Raw genomic sequence first — 24,287 nt, 5'->3', positions numbered from 1 at the left:
ATCACATGGCATCTGACAGTCTAGAAACGTAATCACTTGGCCACTGAGATATTCACAAAATGGAATTGCAATTAACCATAGTTAAAAATGTGTACTGTAAAACAATTGGTTCAAAAATAGTGTAACAGTTTTGATTAGTATTAGTACGTCCATTGTTTGAGATTAACGGTATCCCGATATTCTGGGGATACCAGAATTTAATTTGGATACCAGACTTCAAGAACCCAGTATCCCACCAGGATACCATATAATACTAAATTCTCAGATGGGATACCAGATTTTGAAATGCTAGTATCCAACTGGGATACTGCCCAAAATTTTTAATCTCGAACACTGCTGTAACGTGTACTTGAAGTTTTAATTAGTAAAAGCAAACAACAACAAAACAACAGCAGCAAAACTTAATTTTGTTTCTGTTATTGAGGATGCATGCATGCATGGTTGAATGGATGTTTATCATAAAGAAAAACATTGACTGTTGGGGCATCAAACAAGTTTGTTAAGTTATGGAGTCATTATAAAAAGACTTAAGTACTATCTTAACAGGAACCTGTCAGAAGTGAAGGCTGTGTCACTAAATGGCACAGATTAATGCATTATAGATGTTTCATATGTTAACTGGATGAACAGTCGGTTATCAGCCAAATGATCGGCACCCAGTGGCTTGTTCCCTCTCTCTGTGGCTGGACTATCGTAAAACATTCATTGTATCATTAATTCACTAAGTGCCTTCAAGACACCACAGGTTGTGGCATTTTATGAGTGTGGGATGGAGTCCATGGCTACCAGAACAGAAACCTATTTAAGAGATTCATGATTGTCCACAACACAACAACCGCCTTTGTCCCGCAGTGGCTACTTGTCGGATTAGGCCGGTTTTCACTTGCTTAGATTGATAGCATCAGCAACTCATTGTATACCACATTGTTCACGAGCTGATCAGTGTATTGTTTGTGGCCTGATAACATTGCAGAATTATTTCTTGCTGCCCAGAGCTGATCCCTAGAGTATATATATATATATACAATAAATAAGTACAGGTTCAGTAATATGTTAGAGGTTCCTTTGATGCTGCGATAACCATCAGTGGATATTTTAATCTAGATTGTACATGGACAGTTACGAGTTTATTGTCTGATCAACACAGGTCTCCAGATCCTTTCTAGTTCTCAAATCAGTGTTTTTTGTCAGTCTTGGAACATTAAGTACTCTGGTTTGTATCATATCTCTGAGCTGGCCAGATAATATTGTTTCAATGCTGGCAAATTTTGTTTGAAATTATGCAGCAAAATAAAGAGTCATTAAACTGGATGAATTGTTGAATTATATCTTCAGTGAATATTCATAATTATGACATGTACTTGTCAAATTGATTGTTGGTTTAAATTACATTTTGGCAATTTGGCAGAGGAAGCTTAATCTCTTCAATTATTGCACTGTCAATCTGCATGAATTAAACATCGATGATAGTGTCCAGGGATGTTGGCCAACAGGGACCTTACAGCACCCAGCCTGCTCTTGATAGTGAAATAGTAAAAACGAGCTTGCCAAGTCTTGAATTGACAGTTGCAAGGGACATTTTGTTTTTAAAATTTTGATCAGCATCATTTCTAGTCATTTGAAAATTGATTTCTCAACTGCTGTTTAATGTCTCTAAAGCTTGCACATATAGTGAATCGTGATGTGATGCTGCAGGCCTGTACGCAGTCTGCCAATGTCCATCCGTGGATGCGTAAATTAAAAAAAAAAATAGTCCGATGATGTGACAAATTTACTTCCCAGAATGCAGGAAAATGCATCTCCTGCATTCTAGATTTTTAAAAATTATGAGGGGCATGCCCTCGGACCCCCCTCCCCCCCCCTAGCAACTCTGGCGCTTTGGGCCGTGATTGTGGCCCCCCCCCCCCCCCCCATATAAATTTCTGCATACGGGCCTGTGCTGTTCAACAAAATGTTTCCACGAGTTGGATTAATCTCAGTATATTTTAATTTTTTCAATATACATTTCTCATGGTGTAATTGTTTTCCCAAAGAACAACAAAATATGCCTATATTCACCCGTTGGTGTATCTTTTTATTTTGTTTAAAGTCTAGTCCAGCCCCCTACCGGTCACATTCTAATGTTTAGCTGTGGAAGGTTATTCCCAAGTGAAGACTTGCTTCTTCCCAGTCATTGTCACCAACATCATTACTCTTAGTTTTAAGTTGGCAGTATGACAAGATCACTGTGCTCTGGGGCTGTTAGCAGGGGCAAAATCAATGTCATTTTGGTGTCAGCATGAGCAGAATCATTGTCACTTGCAGGTTGTCAGCATGTGTAGAATCAATGTCACTTTCTTTGCATAGTCGGCAGGATCAGAACTTGAGCTAACTAAAATCAATCAGTCATTTAGTCAGTCTGTCAGTCAATCAATCAGTCAGTCAACCAATAAATTTGATTTTCTTTTGTTTATTGTCATTAACATAATATTTAGATTTAGTTACATCTTCATACAATAGCAGGTCTAGCTCTACCACTCACCAAATTTTTTGAATTTTAAAAACTATTGGTGAATTTTATTTTAATTTGGCAAAATAATTTCATGTAATGTTTGATGTTTTTGGGGGAAGTTCAATAAATAAATTGGCGAAATTTTCTACTCTGCCAAAATTAGCCCTACGTTCGAATAGGTGATATTATAATAACAATAGGTTGCCATAGAAGGACTGCCCAGTTTAGTGACCCACCATTTAGCAAGGAAGTCATTCATACATCAAGACAAGCATGCAACTTGCTCAACATACTGGCACATACATACAAGTACATGTACTCGCTAACTGGTACTTGTACATTCAGTGAAGGTATATTGTATTCACACAGTGTTAAGGGTGCATGAACTTTCACATTAAGAGCATGTTCTTGTAGCATATGAGATGAGCACTAAAGAATGAGACATCTGAGAAAGTTAGCCGAGTCAGTAACTTGCAAGATACATGTACGTGAACATGTAGCATACAGATCATTTCATACCTGGAGTCATCTCTGTCCGGACATACAACACATACAGGACTCAGATCATTGTAAATAAACCAGGGGACAAATTTAACATGGGAAAGTCAGCCCCCACTGGTTATTATGCTCACAGCTGGATTAAAAGTATTCAAAAATATAACAGAATAGGTGCCATTTTGTACACAATGTGTGTCCTTGTCGTATAGCATATATGATATGCATGATATGAAAAAAAAACCCAGTCTAGTAATTGTTTTCATACTTTTAATTTTAAACATTTCTTCTATGGTTATTATATATATACATATATTAAATGCAGAATATGAAGATGATTGGTGTGTGTGTGAGTTAAATTAGTTTGCTATGAAATTGGAAAATGTTTTGGGGATTATATCTTATAAGTAATACACTGGTGGAGCTTAATTAAATTGCAACTTTTAAAACATCTTTGACACTAGGAATGTAGTAGATTATATTGAACCTTCACTAAAATATTTGTTGTGGGTGTACACGCATAATAATGTTCCATCTAAGTTACTGAACATTCAGAACTTTGATACCAAGTTTCTACTTGTAGTTTTCCGTATGGATGACCCTCTTTTGACTTCACTGCCAACACTCAAAACAAACTGCATCCAAGTGTTTTGTAAATACAGCCACCTTCCCATTTAGTGGGGATATAAATAAATAAACATTAAAAGTTGAAAAACCAATTGGAGTGACTTGACCCTGCAATGACCAGATGGGGCATGCCATTGTCATGGTAACGGGGAACCCCGTGTGACAGTGTCACCTGCCTCAGGTATGTGCCCACTGCGGTGTAAATGTGTTAAGTAAAAGCTCTTTAATTATGCCGGCTCACCGAGCCTAGCTTACTGTTCACTAGCCCCATGTCACCATACCGTGTCACCACATCGGTCCACCACCATTGGTTTGACCTTGACAGACAAATTGTGTTCACTGTTACCTCATCATATACTGGTGGTCTTCTGTATGGCTGACCGAGCAAATATTTTTGCAAATGATTTTTAGCTTATCAGCATTTTGTTGTTGACGTAGCCATTTTTGTATATATTGTACAGAGTGGATGTTTTATGTGCCAGGTATATTGTATGACCTTCCACCACTTGAGTATTACTGTGTGTGTTTATCAGGTACTCGTGCTTGCAGTTTTGAACTTTACACGATTATAATTTATATACTAACTGTTGGTTGGTATTTTCCCAATACCCACTAGTTGTCAAATTGTTTTTGTTTAACACAAATCACGTATTCTCACACTGAACTACATTTGTTACCATGCAAAAATTACACAGCATTGATTATAATAGCCAAATTTTTTAAATAAAGATAATTATTGAATAAATTAAGTATTTACAAATTACATACAAGTAGGTCATTCAGCATTCATATGGTAAATTACTTATAACAGATGTACTATTAATAATATTGCACAATATCCTTGGTTAAATGTAGCAGTCAATTATAATGAAAACAATTGAAACTTAAAATGTTAAAAAAAAAATAGTTTTTTTTATTATTTAAACAATTAAAAATAAATCAGTGCTACTGGTAAGCCAATTATTTAACTTAACTTACATTTTTTAAATTCTAGTTCATGTTTTTATATCATTCTTTATTTTTTGTTTTATTTGAAACATTTTTAGTTTTCATGCTCACATGCTTACTATCAAAAGTTCTTTTGGACTTAATTAACAGAGAAAGTTATTCTTGATCTCAGCTATATATTGTACTGGTGCATTAAAATAATATCTGTATATGTTTGGTGACACGGAAGAAAGCACTATAATTACTTTGAGAATAGCACTGAGGCCGAAACAGTACATATTTCCATTTCACTGAATGAATTGTGTGGAATGTCTATTCTTATAGTTATAATTAGTCATCAAGTGTTATTTGAAGTTGATGGTTACATTTCTTTTACCAGGGATGGTGCTACGTTCTATAAAACTTCAGTAAAGTTTGTTTTGTTTTACAACACCATTAGAGCACATGGATTAATTAATCATGGGCTATTTCATGTTGAAACTTTAAAAGCAAGTCACGGTTATACTGGAAAGAAATGCTGTCAACACATTTTGACTTGTTTGTAGATGTGTCTAAGTGTTGAAATTGAGGATTACATTCCTTTGCTCTATCAATAGTATATGCTATGAAAGCTGGAACAAAAATAATGTTAGCGACTGACCTTTTATTTGGGACCGGGTCACGATTTTTATACACAAGTTTCAAAGATCGCTATACAATTCTGTTACATTAATTATTAGTTGTTAATAAATTTTCAAACTGATAGCAAATGCTGCTAAAACACAGAAGAAAAACTATATGGAAATTTTTATACACAAGTTTCAAAGATCGCTATACAATTCTGTTACATTAATTATTAGTTGTTAATAAATTTTCAAACTGATAGCAAATGCTGCTAAAACACAGAAGAAAAACTTTATGGAGACCAGGAATACCTCCGTGTCACTGTGAGACTCATCCTGGCAGCAAACATCTCCCTGTGATATCATTACAAGAAGGAACGAAAAGAAGAAGAAGAAATTTGTTTTTAAAACAAAATGTTTTTTGTATTTATGGATGATTTTTTATACAAACCTGCTTTAATACATATATGCTGTTTAAGTTGATGATTACTAGCAGGTACATTTGTATCATTTTCAATGCTCTAGTAACTACAATAAAATAAAATGTCAGGTGTCTGCTTGTTAACACACAATAGTCTTATTCAACTTACCGTACTAGCACAACAACAATGCTATACGACTGCAATGGAGGACTGCAGAATCAAAAAACGAGGATATACGGTCTACCCATGCGCGGGTGTAGGTTATACATCTGACAAGGGGAGATAATTCTGCAGTGGAGGTTATAACTCAAAGTTGTATAGCATTGTTGTTGTGCTAGTACTAGGTAAGTATGAATAATAATGAAAATTAGAAACAAATTTTCTAATACCAGTATCGAAAAACGGGTCATTGTAAAAGATGTTAAAAGTATCGAAGACGGATCGTCCTTCACATCAATGATTGGCCATCAGTTCTAGTGAAGCAATGGTGATCAAATGCTATCAAGTGGCCACCATGCATGTAATGCAGCCTGCAAGTGATGTGCCAGCTAATTTTCACTCGGGAGGTGTATGGCCCCCACAGTGAGTGCCAGACTAAGAAAACAGAACGAAGCAGAAAATTACCTTTTCACATATGTTTTGATAAACGACCTATCTTATCTGAACAGGGAACCCAAGATGGATAACAGGGACTATACTTCTGATTGTAAGAGTGGCCGGTCTGGTCCTCTCGTCTTTGTTGTTTATCACTCTTAGAATAGCGTAGGCTATTAACAGAAAAAAAGAAACGTCTGGATTAAGATCTGAATGCCTGGCAAACATTCTCTGGACATTTTTCATCTGTAAATCCTGGCTGCCCACCACCACTGTATTATGGATTGGCCAACACCAGATCTCCTACAGTGTACATGTGGTCTTCTGTGCGGAGATTAGATGCATGTATTTAAACAATGCTCAGTGTTTGTTTGCTTTCTCTCTTCTCTTTTGTTTTACATGTCATTGTACATGTAGATTTGTGGGAAGTGATTTATTTCCAAACTATACATTTATGAATGCAGAGAACTTTTTGTTCAGTAAGGCAAGTTTTAGAGATCGCTACACAATTTAAAAACATTAAACAGTAGTTGCTAATCAATTTTCAATTGACTAGAAATATTGCTAATCAAGATTTTGAAAACAAAATATTCCCTGAAATGTAATAAAAGAAAGGGCTAATTTAAAAAAAAAAAATTATTGAAGCCAATTATTTGTACTAGAATGTTCTTGAAGTGAAAACCCAATTACAATACACATTGATTATACATGTATATAAATATATAAATATTATCTCTAATGTTCATCAAAAAAATCCATGCAGTGGTTAAACAAAATTAACTAATTAATGTGTTGTGGTTATTTCTAAGGTATAGTCAATTCTTACTACTAGATTAGACAAAATCAGCCAGCTACCTATAAATTTGATTAATTTCCAGGCTTTGCTTCACAAGCACTATTGTAGATTACATGTAATTACAGGAGGTGCTAAACATACATGGCATAAGCTGCTTTCTAATTTGAAATGTAGTAAGTCCCCACAGAATCCCTATATGGATTTATTTTAATATGGTTTACAAGTACCTGTACATGCAATATAATGTACTTGGACCTAATTCACTAAACTCTAGCAACTTTGCGATCTCGCAGTGCAATGGTAAAAGACTTGCAAAGAGGATGCTTTGTTGTCTAGCAGAGCCTAAGAGACTTTTGTGAATTAGGCCCCTGGTGTGTATAGGTATGCTTTTTAAAAAAATGTTATGTGACATCTTGAAAATAATATCACAGGGGTTGAAATGGTGCCAACCGGACCAGTTTTTGCCAGTCTCCAGTTTAGATTGCCTATGGTCTTATTATCAACTATTTTATGTGTATATTCACACATTATTTTGAGTCAGTCATGTTTGGTCCGGCAGGTTTTGATTCGGGTCGGCAGAATTTGTAGTTTACAGCCTGAGGTGCTTGCGTCGCAGGATCCGAACCACCACATTGGATCCATTCAACTGATTTGGGTGTTTTCTTGTTCCAACCGGTGCACCACAACTGGTCAAACGCCGTGGTATGTGCTTTCTTGTCTGTGGGAAAGTGCATATAAAAGATCCCTTTCTGCATTAGGAAAAATGTAGTGGGTTTCCTGTGATGACTACGATCGAGTCATAATTAGCAAAAGTTTTGACATCCAATAGCCGATGATTAATTAATCAATGTGCTCCAGTGGTGTCGTTAAACAAAACAAACTTTTTTGTAGTTTACAGCATCAAATATCCGGCAGAAATGTAAGCCAGTTTCAATCCCTGAATACATGGATTTTCCATTTTGAGAAGCATGTTTTGCAGCAAATCTTAAAGTTCATTTCATGAGTAAATATGTCAGTTATTGTATACCAGGTACATATGAACTATAGGAAATACACCCAGTGTCCAGAGCTATATACAGTGGATTGTGAGGAGATATCCTGAAAGTTGATACGTATAAATGTACTTGTCGAGAGTGTACAGTGTTTGGTTTTTAGATGTCTTATTGCGAATGTAAATGATATAAGTGTAACACATACAGTTCGTCATCACTAATGTTAGATCTGTCACTTTCAGATGCTGTATGTGCTTAAAGCAAACACTTAAGTAATTATTTCCACATGAACTGGATATTTCTCATATTATGCGGAACAGAGGATAAGAATTCTGCTTGAACACTGTACACAATTATACAGTCAGACTTGCCCAAGCACCCACCTTTATATAGAGACCATGTTTCTCTTCTTACAAATCACCCAATTAATGTAGTACAATTACAGACCTGTATTATGTAGCACAGACCTGTCTTAGGGGGCCACCTTTGGAAACTCTTGGTTAAACAGAGATTTGACTAAGTACAAAAACCTTTTGAGTTTGATATTTATTTGTGTGTGTGCCCATTGTTGTTCCAGTATTTAACAAGCCACAAGTTGGCACAATTATGGTAGAGTCGTCACCAGAAAAGGCAAGTGATCACATCCCGCTCCCATCCACCCTTGCCTGGAATGTTTTTTAAGAGAGCTGCAAATTAATCGCCTTGCAGTAAAAAAATTAAGTGAATTTTGTTTGAAACCTGCATGTGATTGCTCACATCATATTGTTTAAGGAGAGTGATCTTCAGCTCGCCTTGATTTTGTTCATAGCGAAGACTAATGGTATGTACATGTACACATGTACATTTGTAGGTTGGAATTTAAAAACAAGAATCATTTTGACAGTTGGAAGTAAAACATTAGTCTACTCTGTGCATTGTTTTTAAATTTGCCTGGTGCTCTGTAGATCTATTGTCCCCATGCTGGCAGGGTATACGATGTCCTGACTACAGCGATGCACACACCGGCTTTAGGTCAGTGGTCATGTCATCAAGCACATTTCACGCATTGACTTTTGGGATTGTTTGTTTTAGGATTCTGCCAAAATTGTAAATGATGTAATCTTTTGGGACTCCATGTCATAAGCTTATATGCTAAAGACACGAAAACTGGGATTCACATAGAAGTCTACTAACTTCACAACCAGCATGGTAAACTATGGCTATTTCGTGTGTAACATAATTATTACATGGATGTACTAATTAGCATTACAACAGTTTGCCTTTGATTTTACTCATGGCAAAGACTGGTTAGAGGAAAAGAAGTCACTATGTACATGTCATTAATGAGCATCTCCCAACTGAGCTATTAAAACTCACTGTATACACATAGGTAGGAGCTGATACTGCAATACATACCCAGAACCTACTAGCCTAAAGTCTGATGACTTAACCATCGACTACACCATTCAAGATAAATGTCTACTTGATGACGCTGCCCCATCGATTACAAAATCTAAACGATTACCAAATGTACACACAGGTGTTACCTAACATTGTCAAGTCATTCCCCAGGATTGCTTCAACATTAGTAATCTTGATACTCTTGCAGTGGGAAAGTTTGGCCCCAACCGGTTCTGAAGCATGGATTAATTTGATTTGGTTGACTGGTCTACACACAGTGGTCACTGACCTCTTGGCTGTTACTGGGTGCAGTGTCTGTGCTGTGTTCGGTCTAGTGTGAAAAAGCAGAAGTGAACTCGTTCATTTCTAAAAACAAAACTGACATCAAACAAATGAAGAATTTTTTTGGCAATTTTTTTTCCTTCTTTTTAAGTACACTGTCCATATTTGTTAGCAGGTGTTCCTATGACTTTGCCCGTACAGTTGGTTAATATAAACAGCAGATTATGGTATTAAAAGTGAAAAGATAAAAAACTTTACTTTTTAAACTTGGTGCAAATAGCAGGTGTGAAGTGTTCTAGCAATATGTGTGACCTTCATGCATGCATGTGGTTAAAAAACTGACATTCTTTTTCTCTCTTAAACCCTCCCCCCCCCCCCCCCCACTACCCCTCACCATTTGTATTTTCACTAACCATTGACCTAGTCAGAAAGCGAAATGCTGATAGCAAAACTTTCAGAAGTAATTGCCCAGAACAGCATGTTTGACATCAGATATGAACAACAAATTACATTGAAGGAAATGAGTTTATCATCTTTGAATGAACAGACTCATATTTATAATATTCTATCATGCTGATCTAAATGATAGAGCTGGTGCGGCACACACAAGTTGCCACCACCCACACACATTGAAGGAATGCACAGTATGCGCTGCTTGTCCATAATATATGTCATGTATGTTCAAGCGCCACAATAATGGATAATACCTTTTATCTTCATTTTGATTTTGTCACAGTTGTAATGTGGAAAATGAAGGTAAAAGAACATTTAATGACACAAATTGTTTTGAGTTAGTTTGTTAGGGGTGCTATGTAATTACAGTGTGTAAGGGAACAGACCTGCCAAACGATATTCTGGGACATTCTAGGAATAGCAGCAAGGGACAGGTCTTTTGTATGCACTTTGTCATGGACATGCAGGACAGCACATACTGTGTAATCTTTGATACATACCTTCCAATGCACACACACACATGTACAAATGTGCACACTCACAGACACACTTAACACACACATACACATGCGTACACACACACACACACATTCACACACACACACACACACACCATAAACACACACACACACACACACACACAACACGTACCTATACAGTTTTGGTTGGGTCAATTTGTTTTGCCTAGCCATAGTCAATTAGGTTTAGCTTTCTGTTGAAAATTGTTTTTAGATTTATTTTCCATTTCTCTCAAACCAGGTTGTGGTAGACAATTAAAACCTTGAATTTTGTGAAAATATTTTTTCTCTTCTTATTTTTCTCTTTTGTAAATCTATTTTTTGGACAACTTTTAAACCTTTTTCCTGTAACATTTTTATGCATAATGCATACATGCAAGGTGTATGATAGGATAGGTCTGTGGTGTGCTTGTGTTGCATCTGGGAATGAAGTTGCATCTGGAAATTGAAGTATTTCTGCATGATGCCAGTGATGGATTATTTGTGTGATGGGTCTCATCAATCATATACTGTGTATATTCACTCCACCACCGTTCTCTTGCTTGTGTGCATGCATGTGGATCCTGCTCTGTCACTGAGGAATGAAGGTGTGTGAAACACACCTGGCTGGAAAAGCATGCCATTTATTATCAGCATCAGAACCATTGTTACAACTTTTATGAAAAACACACACAATGGATTGAAATATTTGTAATGATTTTTTTGTAATTTTTATGTGAAATCAAACAAATGGGGTGGGGGATGGGAGAAAAGTAATGTTTCTGAGATAATGGAGTATTGTATACATGTACAAGATAATTGTAATATAGTCTAGAAAAGACACACACAAAAAAAAAAGACAAAAATTTTACTGCTGCCTTGTTCAGACTGAAGTTTAATTTTTTTTTAAATGAATAGGAAACACGTTTTTGGTTTTATGCCCTGTGATCATTGGAGGCGATCATATTACATGACTTTTGGTTCTGTGATTTTGCTGACACGCTACATGAAATGATTATGTGTGTGTAAGTGAGATAAGGACGGCTTTCATTCATTGCCTTTTTCAATTATATGTTTATGTACCATTTGAATTTTAATGAGTTTTTATGAGGTGTGTGTGTGGAAGTAACTGGGGTATGGTTTGTCGTAAAAATATATAAAACCAAGATAGGATCAACAAATTTGATGACAGTTTCACTGAAGTAGTAAACACAATAACATTGAGTCTTTCCTAACTAGTATAAACATGGAACAGTATCGGTTAGAAAAACCTCATACATTTATTTCATGGTACATTGACCACAATCCATTAAATTCAAACGGTATTCAGCCAAATGTACAAGTATCATTAGTCTGTGGCAGTTTGTAAAATGATAATATATACATCAGCATTTAATAATCTCCTAGGTAATGTGTATACGACACATAGAAATTGAGTTCCAATTGAACGTGGACTCGGTGTCAGTTGAAATCTTTTCATCCATTTCCCTATCCCAAGGCTGTGGTGTTTTGACGAGCAACAAACCTGTTTGCATGCATTGAGCCCATCACTTGCACTGTTCAGAGACAGAGGGAGAAAAAATGAAGGAAGATGCAATTTTTTTTTTTTGTTATTGCCAGGAGTAAATTCTGTTTATGTTTGTCTGCCGTGATGTTTATTGGTCACTTCAAAGGTGGTTTCCTGGGAAGGTGATGATGGTGGGAAATGTGATTTATCAGCCTCCCCAGGTCCTCCATGGTCAGTGCAGTGTGAAGCCACATCTGTTCCGGCTTGTCTCTCGATGATGCTGGGGTATTTTTGTTTTGTGTTTTTACCTTTTTAGAACAACACTTTTCAGGCTTGTTCCAGAATTCATCATGAGATGGGAGCGCTTGCTTGATGCGTGGTCGGTTTAGGATCGATCCCCGTCAGTGGGCCCATTCTCATTTCTTATTCCAGCCAGTGCACCACGACTGGTATATCAAAGGCTGTGGTATGTGCTGTCCTGTCTGTGGGATGGTGCATATAAAAGATCCCTTTCTACTAATGGAAAAATGTAGCGGGTTTCCTCTGAAGACTACAAGTTACCAAATGTTTGATATCCAATAGCTGATAGTTAATGAATCAATGTGTTCTAGTGGTGTCTTTAAACAAAACAAACTTTTCATCAAGAGATGGAGGGGTGGGGTGGGTGTCACCATAGATACTCTTGTTTAGTTGATCTGCCTCCAAAATGGTTTAAATAAAACTTTATTTTGTGGGTACATAAAAATTGCCTCCCTACCAATCAATTCTAGAACAGCCCTTCAACTTAGGAGTGGCATGTAGTCCAGTGATTAGAATATGTACCTGAGCCAGTTAAATGACAGAATTGATCTTGGACTCTTCCCCTCCCCCTCATCAACTTGTCCTTAACATCAGGGGAATTAATTTCCCACTTGTAGGCAGTGTGTTCACGTGTGTCACTGCTGGAAACATTTTTGTTTAGGAATAGGATCTATATGTATTTTACATGGTCAGTGTACAAACCTGATGGTCAATGCAAGTAGGTCCAGGAATTATTTTCCATTTCAGTCTTTATTTCTACATATAGTCCATATCTCTCTCTTTTTTAAAAATCTTTTTTCCCCCTTTTTTTTTTTTCTTTTACCTTTTTCTGAATATATGTTGAGGATGATTAAGAAAAGCTTTTAAAAAGTCCCAACATGCTTTTAGTTGGTAACAAGAGTAGCAGCAGAAACCATCATGTTACAAGACTCATTCTTTGACATGAATACATGACAGACACATACATTATGAACACCTTTACAGCTTGCTTGTGCAGTTACACTGCCCTTTTGCCGCATTACTCAAATAGTTACTCTTTTTCTTCACGTTTCTCTCAGTTAATTACAGCACATACATTTTCAAGATTGATGAATAGCCGCAGCTACAGAAGGCCTGAACAATAAATTGTGGGTTGCTCTTGCTTTTGTTGTGAGATTATTAACATGGCTGGCGTGACCGAGGTAGCAAAGCCGGTGTCTCGTCATATTAAAGAGTCTGTGGGGCACTTTGATCTGAGGTTTACGAGTCGCTAGTTGTCTTATCAAAGGTGTGCACAGCTCACCTGAAATGAGAAGGCTCAGGTATGTTTAATGTCTCCATGCCAGAGAACGGCAGACTTGATCACTCTTTAACAGCTTCACATAATATTGCAGTTTGTGGATGGGTGTAGTACAGGCACTGTCTGCAGCTGTTGTGAAGGAATTTATTACTTTCTAAATGTAGACACCACACACTTGCACACACTGAGCATATGATCACCATCCACACACACATATGCACACACACACACACACACACACACACACACACACAACACGCACACACACCTACCTATCTCTCAGACACGCATGCACAAAGACACACACACACACACACACATACACATACACATACATACACAGGCATACACACGCATACATACACACACACATGCACACACCCACACACACATATTCCCGGATCAAAATTCACTTTGTTGTGTAGGAAGCAAATGCTAGAAACTGAGAAGCAGTTATAAAAATTAGTCTCAAAGTTATACTCCTAAGTAGATTGATCAAAAAAGTGTACCTTTTTAACAGCAATACAGAAACTTGAGACAAGCAACAATGACCAAAATAAGATGATTTCTGTTATCAGTCCTGAAATTGAGCAGTTCTGGATATATATCTGGGTGCTATGTATATAAAAAGGGAGGTAGCCTAACAGAGATACGGTCTTGATTGTGGATAACAGATTTGTCATTCAGATTTATCTAGGATATCAGTGAACTTATCAGTTACAATGTGGTTAGACATTGAATAGCTTTTAAACAATGTGCAGGTGTGTTGTATAGAAAAGGTGTTCTCTGCAGTTTACATATATATACAATGAATTCACAAGTGAATGCAGCTTGAAACTGCATAATGCTTCTAAGTGCATGTGCTATGCTCAAGAAACATGTTTCCTGATTTGGTATGAATGAATGAATAAATGGATGGTTGGACAGAAAAACGAAGAATGCAGTGACCTTTACCATACTCTCTTTCAACCCAGATGTCACTTGTGGGATATCAGAATCTCAAATCAAAACAGCCCGCTTCACTTCCCAGCATATCCTCATGTCCATGTTGGTCTTCATTCATTTGTATCTTCTCTCCGACTCTGACCTTTCTGCTCAAGGAATATCTGTCCAGATTTTCTACACTTCGACACAGTGTGTTTATCTCCCTTGGTGAGCAAGATGAACGCAAAGGAGGGGGTGTTTTCTCTCTGACAGCATTCCTTGTTGCTTGACCAAACAAATGCATCAGTGTCATGACCTTTGCATGATTCGCTTATTAGAAAGGTATGCCGCTATTACAAGCTGGCCTTCTACATGTATGTGTTCATGAGAACAGTTCTATATTAATGATATTTACTTGTACATTGTCCCTTTAAACAGCCATGCATATTTAATAATTTATGACAAACACCTGAAGGTATTTAGCCATGTACACTCATGTATTCGTTTTATCCGTTTTTAAGATCTAATGCATCAAAAAAAAAAAAAAAAAAAAAAAAAAAAAAAGTTTGTTTTGTTTAACAACATATCACTTATAGGACACTTATAATTTATCATTAGCTGTTGGATTTTAAACATTTAGTAATTCCGACACATTATCTTCAGAGAAAACCCACTTCACTTTTTTCATTAGTTGCAAGAGATCTTTTTATATGAACATATCCACACACAGAACAGCACATACTACAAACAAGTCATGGGGTATTAGTTTGGACGGGGGAAACCTAATGTTTCAGCTGTAGATTTGACCTTGCAACTCAAGCACCTCAGACGAGCACTCTACTTAGAGACGACAAGGTGTATCTAAAATAAATATGTGATGATCATCTTTTTGTGGAGTTGGCTAATTTTTAAAAGTTTCATGTGCTACATTCTGACTGGATGTAAATATGGCTAACAAACATTCATATTAATAATGTGGAGGTGTGGGTTGGGCTAGCTGCTGCCTTCTGTCTGTTAAGAGTTTGTGACAGCTCATTCAAATAGCTTGGAAAAACTTTATTTTTTAAAATGTCTAATTTTGTTTTTGTGTATTCTGTAGTGATTCACCTGGATGGTACTCCACATCATAACAGGTTGTTCACTTGGTTCATGGACTATGCATATGTCACATAATGTATATGCAGTACGTAGTGTGTTGTGTTACATAGCTGCATGCTAAACTAGCCATGAGTTTAACATTAACAGTGCTTGTTTATTGTAATGTTTGCCCAGAATAACACCTGGCCTTTCTATGGTCACTGTGGGACACTGGTTTTATGTCTGTCTCTCTCTTACAGTGTGTGAACCTCCGAGATGTTAGGATGCATGCTTTTTGGCACACTATATACTGGACGTAATTGTACATCATTTTTAGGAGCGATGCTAATGGTGCATGCTATCATACAGGTTACTGATTCTGAAATGAATAGCAGACATGCACACACTTAGTCGTTGCATTGTTTGTTATATCTGCACATCAGAAAGAAATGGAGAGGGATGTTTGTTATTTAACAATATTCTAACATACTTCATGAATGTACATGTGTATAAACATTTGTACTTATTTAGAATGTCATTCGAACCTGTATTAACGGTGTGATATTATAATAATAAAAATAATAATAGTAATAAGAAAAAAGAAGAAAAAACAAGTACCTTATTCTTAGGATAGTTGGTTTCTCAGTACAGATCAGTTTGTAGATGGGCAAGGTGTAAAAACATTACAGTTACTGAAGATGATTTGTGAAGAAGGTGGCTGGGTAAAAAAGGTATCTGCTGGAAGTGACGGTACATTAATACGAAAACATGGTCTGGAGTATCATTAGAAACCAGTTGACACCACTTAATTAAACTGTTGTTTTGATTAGCAGCAAGAGTGCTTTTATATACATGTATTACCCTCTACAGACATGGATGAAAGTTGTTTAACTGTTTTGACAAGTTAGTTCAGAATGTTAACATTGAGGCCTGGGGTAGGAAATAACTGTTCAGGATTACAGTATAAGCGCTATTAGGCAAACAATGCACTCGTAATCCATTAGATTTTTATAGTTATTTTAAAAGTGACCTTCACCATACAAAATAAAAATAAAAATTGATAACTATATCTGTAAACGAGGTTAGTATACAGGATAGATCTCTTGCCATTTGTTATTTCTAACTGTTTACTTTTTTGTTATTTTAAAAATAATAAGATCATAGTAATGTAGTTTGAATAATGAAGGGGAGATGCATATATACATTGTATATTCTACTTGAACTATTGTACCATGTATTTAGATCATCTCATGTAGCAAACTGGCCCTGCGTGTTTTTGATTATATAAAAATGCTGCTGTTTGATGTGTTTGTAATTTACACATGTACACATACATGTATTTCTTACAAGGATTTGTGCAGAATGTCTGTATGAATGCAGTTTGTTGTTGTAGTGTTACTGACCTTTTGTAACCTTTTGGTTTCTCAGCTGTGACCGGAAATGAAAAACGGGTAATTTCCTGGTTTTTCTTGGCCTGCTGTTTTGTGCATGCCCATTAGTGCACAGCTGGTCTGCCTTTCAGTCTTTGTGGATAGGGAATGTTGTGGGAATTTGTTCATATTCTTTTGTTAAAAATAATAGTTTATAGGTGGGTTTTTTCGTTTGTTATTGTTATTCTCACGCACTCACGGGCCAGGTTTCTTACTGACCTAAGTGTATTTTGTTTTTATATCCATGGATTCCACTTTAAGTAAGATAAAGAATAATTGTTTTCATGTCTATCTTAGTTGGGACATCTTTTAGTGGTAGAGTGCTGTCCTCAACTGCAATAGGCAGTAGGATAATTAAAAGTTAAAGTTTATTTTATTTAACGACACCACTAGAGCACATTGATTTATTAATCATTAGCTATTACGGTTCCAACATAAAAACTACCATAATATTTCCAGAATGTGTCAGTACATAATGTTTGTCAAAGACAACAAAGCTGGTTAATCTACTGATTCATCAAACCGATTCTCTGATTTGTCTTGAGATTTTTCCAATTTGTTGTATCCAGTCACTGAACTGTATTCTGTTTCTACCTTTTTTTTATAATAACTTTTTAACTCGGTCATCCATTTTTATCTGTCTTGTCTGGAACATCTGCATTTTAATTGCAAATATGGAATATCTTTGTCCTGAGAGAGGAGTGTTTCTTTGTACAAAATGACAAATGGTTTTGTGCTAGTCCTCTTCCGTTATTGCCCGTTGCACACGTCCCCGGTTTATCGTGTTTGTGTTAGCGACATCAAACAGGCCGGGAGGCTGAAGAGGCTGCAGTGTGTTTGGCCCGGCAGACAATTGGACGATTGCTGCTAACGTCAACATCGGTAACCGAACTTTTACCTGCCAGGTCGCTCTCAAATGCGTTCGTTTGTTTGCCTTTCGTGTTTGGAATATTGATCTCACCTGCCCCGAACTCGAGCGCATTCTTCACGGCTAAAGTGACTTGTCCCATTGATCGACTTTGCCATCATTTTGTTTTTTTATTTCTTAAGTATATAGCTCAGTGACTTGTCCCATCGATTGACGTTATCATAATTTTTACGTTTCTGTAACTTAGGTCCAATACGTTGATTGACTTGTCAATCATTTTTCCATTTCTGCAACTGTAGTCAAATATGTTGACTTGTTCTGTTAGTTATCAGCTAATTTTATATTTTTAAAATATTTTTTTAGGTGTGTGTGTGTGTGGGGTCTTTGGCTAAAGTTGAGCATAATCACTTTCAGTCATGGGGAGCAAGATTTCAAGAGCTTAGGGATGAATTGGGTTTCATTGCAGTAGATTTTCTTGGCGGTATTGATGTTTGCAATGAGAGATATTAAAGCCTCAGGAATAGAGGTAATTACGGTTGATGAGAACTTTGAGTCAGCAATAAGGCAGAAATAAACTTTGTTATGGGTTGAAGAATGATATTTTCCAGGCTATTTTGTGGACTGGGTCAATAGATAAGGTCCACAAAATCTGCCACAAAAATGCATTTCGGTCCAGGAATAAGGTAGCAGTAAATTGTATTAGAGGCTGATGAATAATGGACAGTGTTCTATGGATTGGGTCGATAGATGAGATCCATCTAGCAAATTGGCTCATGATTGAACCACCTCCCATCATACCCCCTCCCCCCCCCCCCCCCCCAAGAATCTCGGCATATTTTGTGGAAAGTTGATACAGCTCCAAGGTACTTGTAGTATAATAGCTTGCAGGATCAAACTACATCAGTAGACCCATGGATATCAAGTACTGTGGTATGTGCTGTCTGTTGGAGGGTGCATGTAAAAGATCCCTTGCTTCCAATGGAAGTAATGTAGCAGGTTTCCCTCTTAAAACTTTGTGTAAAAAAAATGACCAAACTTTTGACATCCAGTAGCTGCTGATTAATAAATCAATGTGCTCCAGTGGTGTCATCAAACAAAAGCAACGTTAACTTTTCCAATATAATGTGTACTGGCTGGGTATAATGTGTAAGGTGGTAGAGTGGGAGAGCTGGCTGGGTGTAATGTGTAAGGTGGTAGAGTGGGAGAGCTGGCTGGGTATAATGTGTACGGTGGTAGAGTGGGAGAGCTGGCTGGGTGTAATGTGTACGGTGGTAGAGTGGGAGAGCTAGCTGGGTATAATGTGTAAGGTGGTAGAGTGGGAGAGCTGGCTGGGTGTAATGTGTACGGTGGTAGAGTGGGAGAGCTGGCTGGGTGTAATGTGTACGGTGGTAGAGTGGGAGAGCTGGCTTGGGAGAGCTGGCTGGGTGTAATGTGTACGGTGGTAGAGTGGGAGAGCTAGCTGGGTGTAATGTGTAAGGTGGTAGAGTGGGAGAGCTGGCTTGGGAGAGCTGGCTGGGTATAATGTGTACGGTGGTAGAGTGGGAGAGCTAGCTGGGTGTAATGTGTAAGGTGGTAGAGTGGGAGAGCTGGCTTGGGAGAGCTGGCTGGGTGTAATGTGTACGGTGGTAGAGTGGGAGAGCTGCCTGGGTGTAATGTGTACGGTGGTAGAGTGGGAGAGCTGGCTGGGTGTAATGTGTACGGTGGTAGAGTGGGAGAGCTGGCTGGGTGTAATGTGTAAGGTGGTAGAGTGGGAGAGCTGGCTGGGTGTAATGTGTACGGTGGTAGAGTGGGAGAGCTGGCTGGGTGTAATGTGTACGGTGGTAGAGTGGGAGAGCTGGCTGGGTGTAATGTGTACGGTGGTAGAGTGGGAGAGCTAGCTGGGTATAATGTGTACGGTGGTAGAGTGGGAGAGCTGGCTGGGTGTAATGTGTAAGGTGGTAGAGTGGGAGAGCTGGCTTGGGAGAGCTGGCTGGGTATAATGTGTACGGTGGTAGAGTGGGAGAGCTAGCTGGGTGTAATGTGTAAGGTGGTAGAGTGGGAGAGCTGGCTTGGGAGAGCTGGCTGGGTGTAATGTGTACGGTGGTAGAGTGGGAGAGCTGCCTGGGTGTAATGTGTACGGTGGTAGAGTGGGAGAGCTGGCTGGGTGTAATGTGTACGGTGGTAGAGTGGGAGAGCTGGCTGGGTGTAATGTGTAAGGTGGTAGAGTGGGAGAGCTGGCTGGGTGTAATGTGTACGGTGGTAGAGTGGGAGAGCTGGCTGGGTGTAATGTGTACGGTGGTAGAGTGGGAGAGCTGGCTGGGTGTAATGTGTAAGGTGGTAGAGTGGGAGAGCTGGCTTGGGAGAGCTGGCTGGGTGTAATGTGTACGGTGGTAGAGTGGGAGAGCTGCCTGGGTGTAATGTGTACGGTGGTAGAGTGGGAGAGCTGGCTGGGTGTAATGTGTACGGTGGTAGAGTGGGAGAGCTGGCTGGGTGTAATGTGTACGGTGGTAGAGTGGGAGAGCTGGCTGGGTGTAATGTGTAAGGTGGTAGAGTGGGAGAGCTAGCTGGGTATAATGTGTACGGTGGTAGAGTGGGAGAGCTGGCTGGGTGTAATGTGTAAGGTGGTAGAGTGGGAGAGCTGCCTGGGTGTAATGTGTACGGTGGTAGAGTGGGAGAGCTGGCTGGGTGTAATGTGTACGGTGGTAGAGTGGGAGAGCTGGCTGGGTGTAATGTGTAAGGTGGTAGAGTGGGAGAGCTGGCTGGGTGTAATGTGTACGGTGGTAGAGTGGGAGAGCTGGCTGGGTGTAATGTGTACGGTGGTAGAGTGGGAGAGCTGGCTGGGTGTAATGTGTACGGTGGTAGAGTGGGAGAGCTGGCTGGGTGTAATGTGTACGGTGGTAGAGTGGGAGAGCTGGCTGGGTGTAATGTGTAAGGTGGTAGAGTGGGAGAGCTAGCTGGGTGTAAGGAAAAAACCGTACTTTATCAGTGAAACAGATATTGTGAATAAATCTGTCTATTTTTTATTTTAGTTTACCAAATTATATGTCCAAAATACAATTACTGAATCATCACATCTGTGAAGAGTATGTACCTTTTAAAGCCCCACCATCTGTTGTAACATTTTAATGCCTATAACACCCTTTTGTGATGTAATTCACATGCAGCTGTTAATCTTGCTAATGATCCAAGTGACTGAACATTCGAACTGTTACATGGATGCTATTTTGAGCATTACAAGTGTTATGCATCGTTACCATGGGTTACTATTTTGGGATATATCCCATCCAATGGGAGTTTTATGTTGCGTTTGTAGTAGTCTAGAAAGCGGTTTAACTTAAGTGCATGATGATGTGATATTAAAGATGTAGACAAGTTCGTCATGTCTATTCCCCAAGATGTTTATATACAGATCTTGTGCTAAAGATAAAGTGAATACATTTACCATATCATGTGACAAATTTATGTAATTTATAAATACATTTTTTTAAAATTCTATTAGAATTTTAATTACTGTGCAGTCAGCAGATTTGAATACTAGTAATATATAATGTCTTTCATTGTGGTAGGGACGGGACATAGTGCAATGGTAAAGCGCTCGCTTGATGTGCGGTTGGTTTGGGATCGATCTCCGTCAGTGGGCCCATTGGGCTATTTCTCGTTCTAGCCAGTGCACCACGACTGATATATCAAAGGCCGTCATATGTGCTATCCTGACTGTGGGATGGTGCATATAAAAGATCCCTTACTACTGATGTAAAAATGTAGCAGGTTTCCTTTCTAAGACTATATGTCAAAATTACCAAATGTTTGACATCCAGTAGCTGTTGATTAATAAATCAATATGCTCTAGTGGTGTCGTTAAACAAAAGGAACTTTATGTTACTGTGGTAATAATAAACTCAGCCTGGGACAGGATGTAACTCGGTCAGTAGATCAAACCATCATTGGTAGGACCATTCTCTGGTATATCAAAAGCTATGGTATGTGCTGTCCTGTCTGTGTAAAAGTGCATTTAAAGATCCCTAGCTTCTGTTGAAAAAATGTAGCAGGTTTCCTCTATGACTGCATATACATGTATCAGAATTATCAAATGTTGACATCCAATGCCCAGTAATGAGTAAATTGATATACACTAGTGGTATCATTAAACAAAACAGCTTTATAAACTCAACACTAGGTCATGTTGGTATCTGACATGAGTTTTTCATGAAGGCTTCCATGGGTCACAGCCAGTGCACGTTTCTAGAGCTGTGTTAATCAGCTGTGTAAACACCATGTGTTATGAAGGCAATTTGTACCACTAATGAGCTTTTACCCATTAAACACCTTGTACAGTCTGATCGGCCAGATTGCGATTAATGAGTTCAAAACTTACCCTTTCCTTTCTTGGTAATAGGTTAAATAAATCTTCAAAGACCCACTTTTTGCCCCATTTTTGAGTCCGTGTGAGATTTTCTAATTAATAAAACATTTTTCACCTATATTTACTGGTATGTACTTGAGCATGTAAGTGACTGCTTGCTATCAGATTAACACGTCATTTAGGTGCTCACATCATTAACTATTTAAACTTTTAACTTGGTGTTAATGCATCCAAACTAAAATACCATCAACATTTTTTTAAGACATTAATACCCTAGCAACGTCTATTCAATAGTGAAATAGTGAATAGTATATATTGAATAATGAATTAAGTGTTACAGTCCATTTATTTGATATTTAATGTGGTTTTAGTACACATTGCTGTCATTGCATTTTAGTGTTCTTGCTTTGATTACTTTACAGAATTCTAGCACTATATTTTTCTAAATTTAAAGATTCCATTTCTATTTTGTATACCAGACTACAGAAATGTTTTGTCATACACATGTGTGCTGTTGGTATTTTCCAATATATACATGTGATTAAGTTGAGTTGGGGTTATTCTAAAAGTTATTATTAGGTCAGCCATTGCCCTTGCAAAAACCATGACTGTGAATTTAAAATAAATAGAAGTACCTCAAAGAATAAAGAAATGCATATTCTTCATAAACAGGTGTAAATTTTAAAGCTCAAAACTGAGATTTGTAAATGCTTCAGGTGTCCTACATTTGTACATACATGTACAGGCTGGACTTGGTCAAACCATGGTGTGACCACAAACCGTTGACCACATGCAGATAGGATGACCACTGACAAGTTTATGTTGATGGATTACAACTAACCACAGGGCTACAGGAGGTGAGGTATGTCTTGGATTGGTGGCTGGATTCCTGACATACACACTGTAGGTGAAGCATGAAGTTGTTGAAGACAACCGAAAACACCTGTTTCTCAAGGCTCTTCGGTCTTCCCAGACAGTGTTAAATGGAAATCCTTTTTGATAACTGATAATAAACGACATGCTTCCCCATCCACTGCATTCCTCGGTGGGGTGCTCTGATTTTCATCTGTTGATGTGTATGAATTCTTCACTTCCTCGTGGACGGGTGGTGGTGGGAGGTTGGGGAAGAGATGGATTGGTGCTACAGGGTGGCTTAGTGGTAGGTCGTTCATCTGTCTTGGAGATGACAGTCTTGGTGGACTTGGTCTCATTATGGTTACTGGATACTTTTATCTGTTTCGGGATGTCGTCAGAGCATTGATTTCATATGTACAGGTATTCTCTCCTCTCTTTGGGTGACCATTCTCCCCGTGACATTTTTGGTATTGACTATATTTGATTTTGTTTTTCAAACACATGTTTTTTTGCCTTAGATATTTTCTTAAGTGCAGGGTTGGGGTATCAGTTATGATAGTTTATTAGGTATCTTAGAGGTTTAATGATTATACAGGTAATGTACATATTGCATATATATATATAATATAATAAAACTCTTGTGACTCATCAGGAACTGTGAGTTATGTTGAATGGTGTGTGTGAGACAAAGAAAGAAAGAATGCGAGCTAGCATTATTATTTTTTTGTAGATAGTGAAAATTGAAGCAAATAAATTACTTCAGACCACTGGGTTAAGACCACCGTGTTATATGTATAAGGAGTGAAAACAAGCAGCATCATGTGACAAGCATCGTGTGACATTCGTATGTAGAACCGGCTTGCTTGCCTGTTGAGTGACAAGTAAGAGATGTAGACTCCATGAGTAATGGAAGTATGTGACAGCGATGATAGACCTGCACCATTAAACTGCTACAAGACCATCACCATGTCACTGACAGGACAGTGAAATTAACCGACAACTAAAGAATTCATTAGTCCCACAGTGAAGTTTGCCATTTGTTTTGTGTTGACAGGACGCCAGTGTCATACCTTCCATACCTCTATTCCATGTTTCTGCCAGTCATCAGCTGCTGCAGCCTGTCACT

General features: G+C 38.0%; 1 protein-coding gene across 3 annotated transcripts in view; it reads left to right on the top strand.

Moving 5' to 3' along the window:
* The window catches only part of LOC121375658 (protocadherin Fat 1-like), a 183,259-nt gene that overhangs the window by 18,486 nt on the left and 140,486 nt on the right, over nucleotides 1-24,287 (top strand). The window lies entirely within an intron of this gene.

The sequence above is a fragment of the Gigantopelta aegis genome, chromosome 6, assembly GCF_016097555.1.
Source record: "Gigantopelta aegis isolate Gae_Host chromosome 6, Gae_host_genome, whole genome shotgun sequence".
Taxonomy (NCBI): Eukaryota; Metazoa; Mollusca; class Gastropoda; order Neomphalida; family Peltospiridae; genus Gigantopelta; species Gigantopelta aegis.
This window is presented reverse-complemented; position numbering and strand designations above follow the sequence as displayed.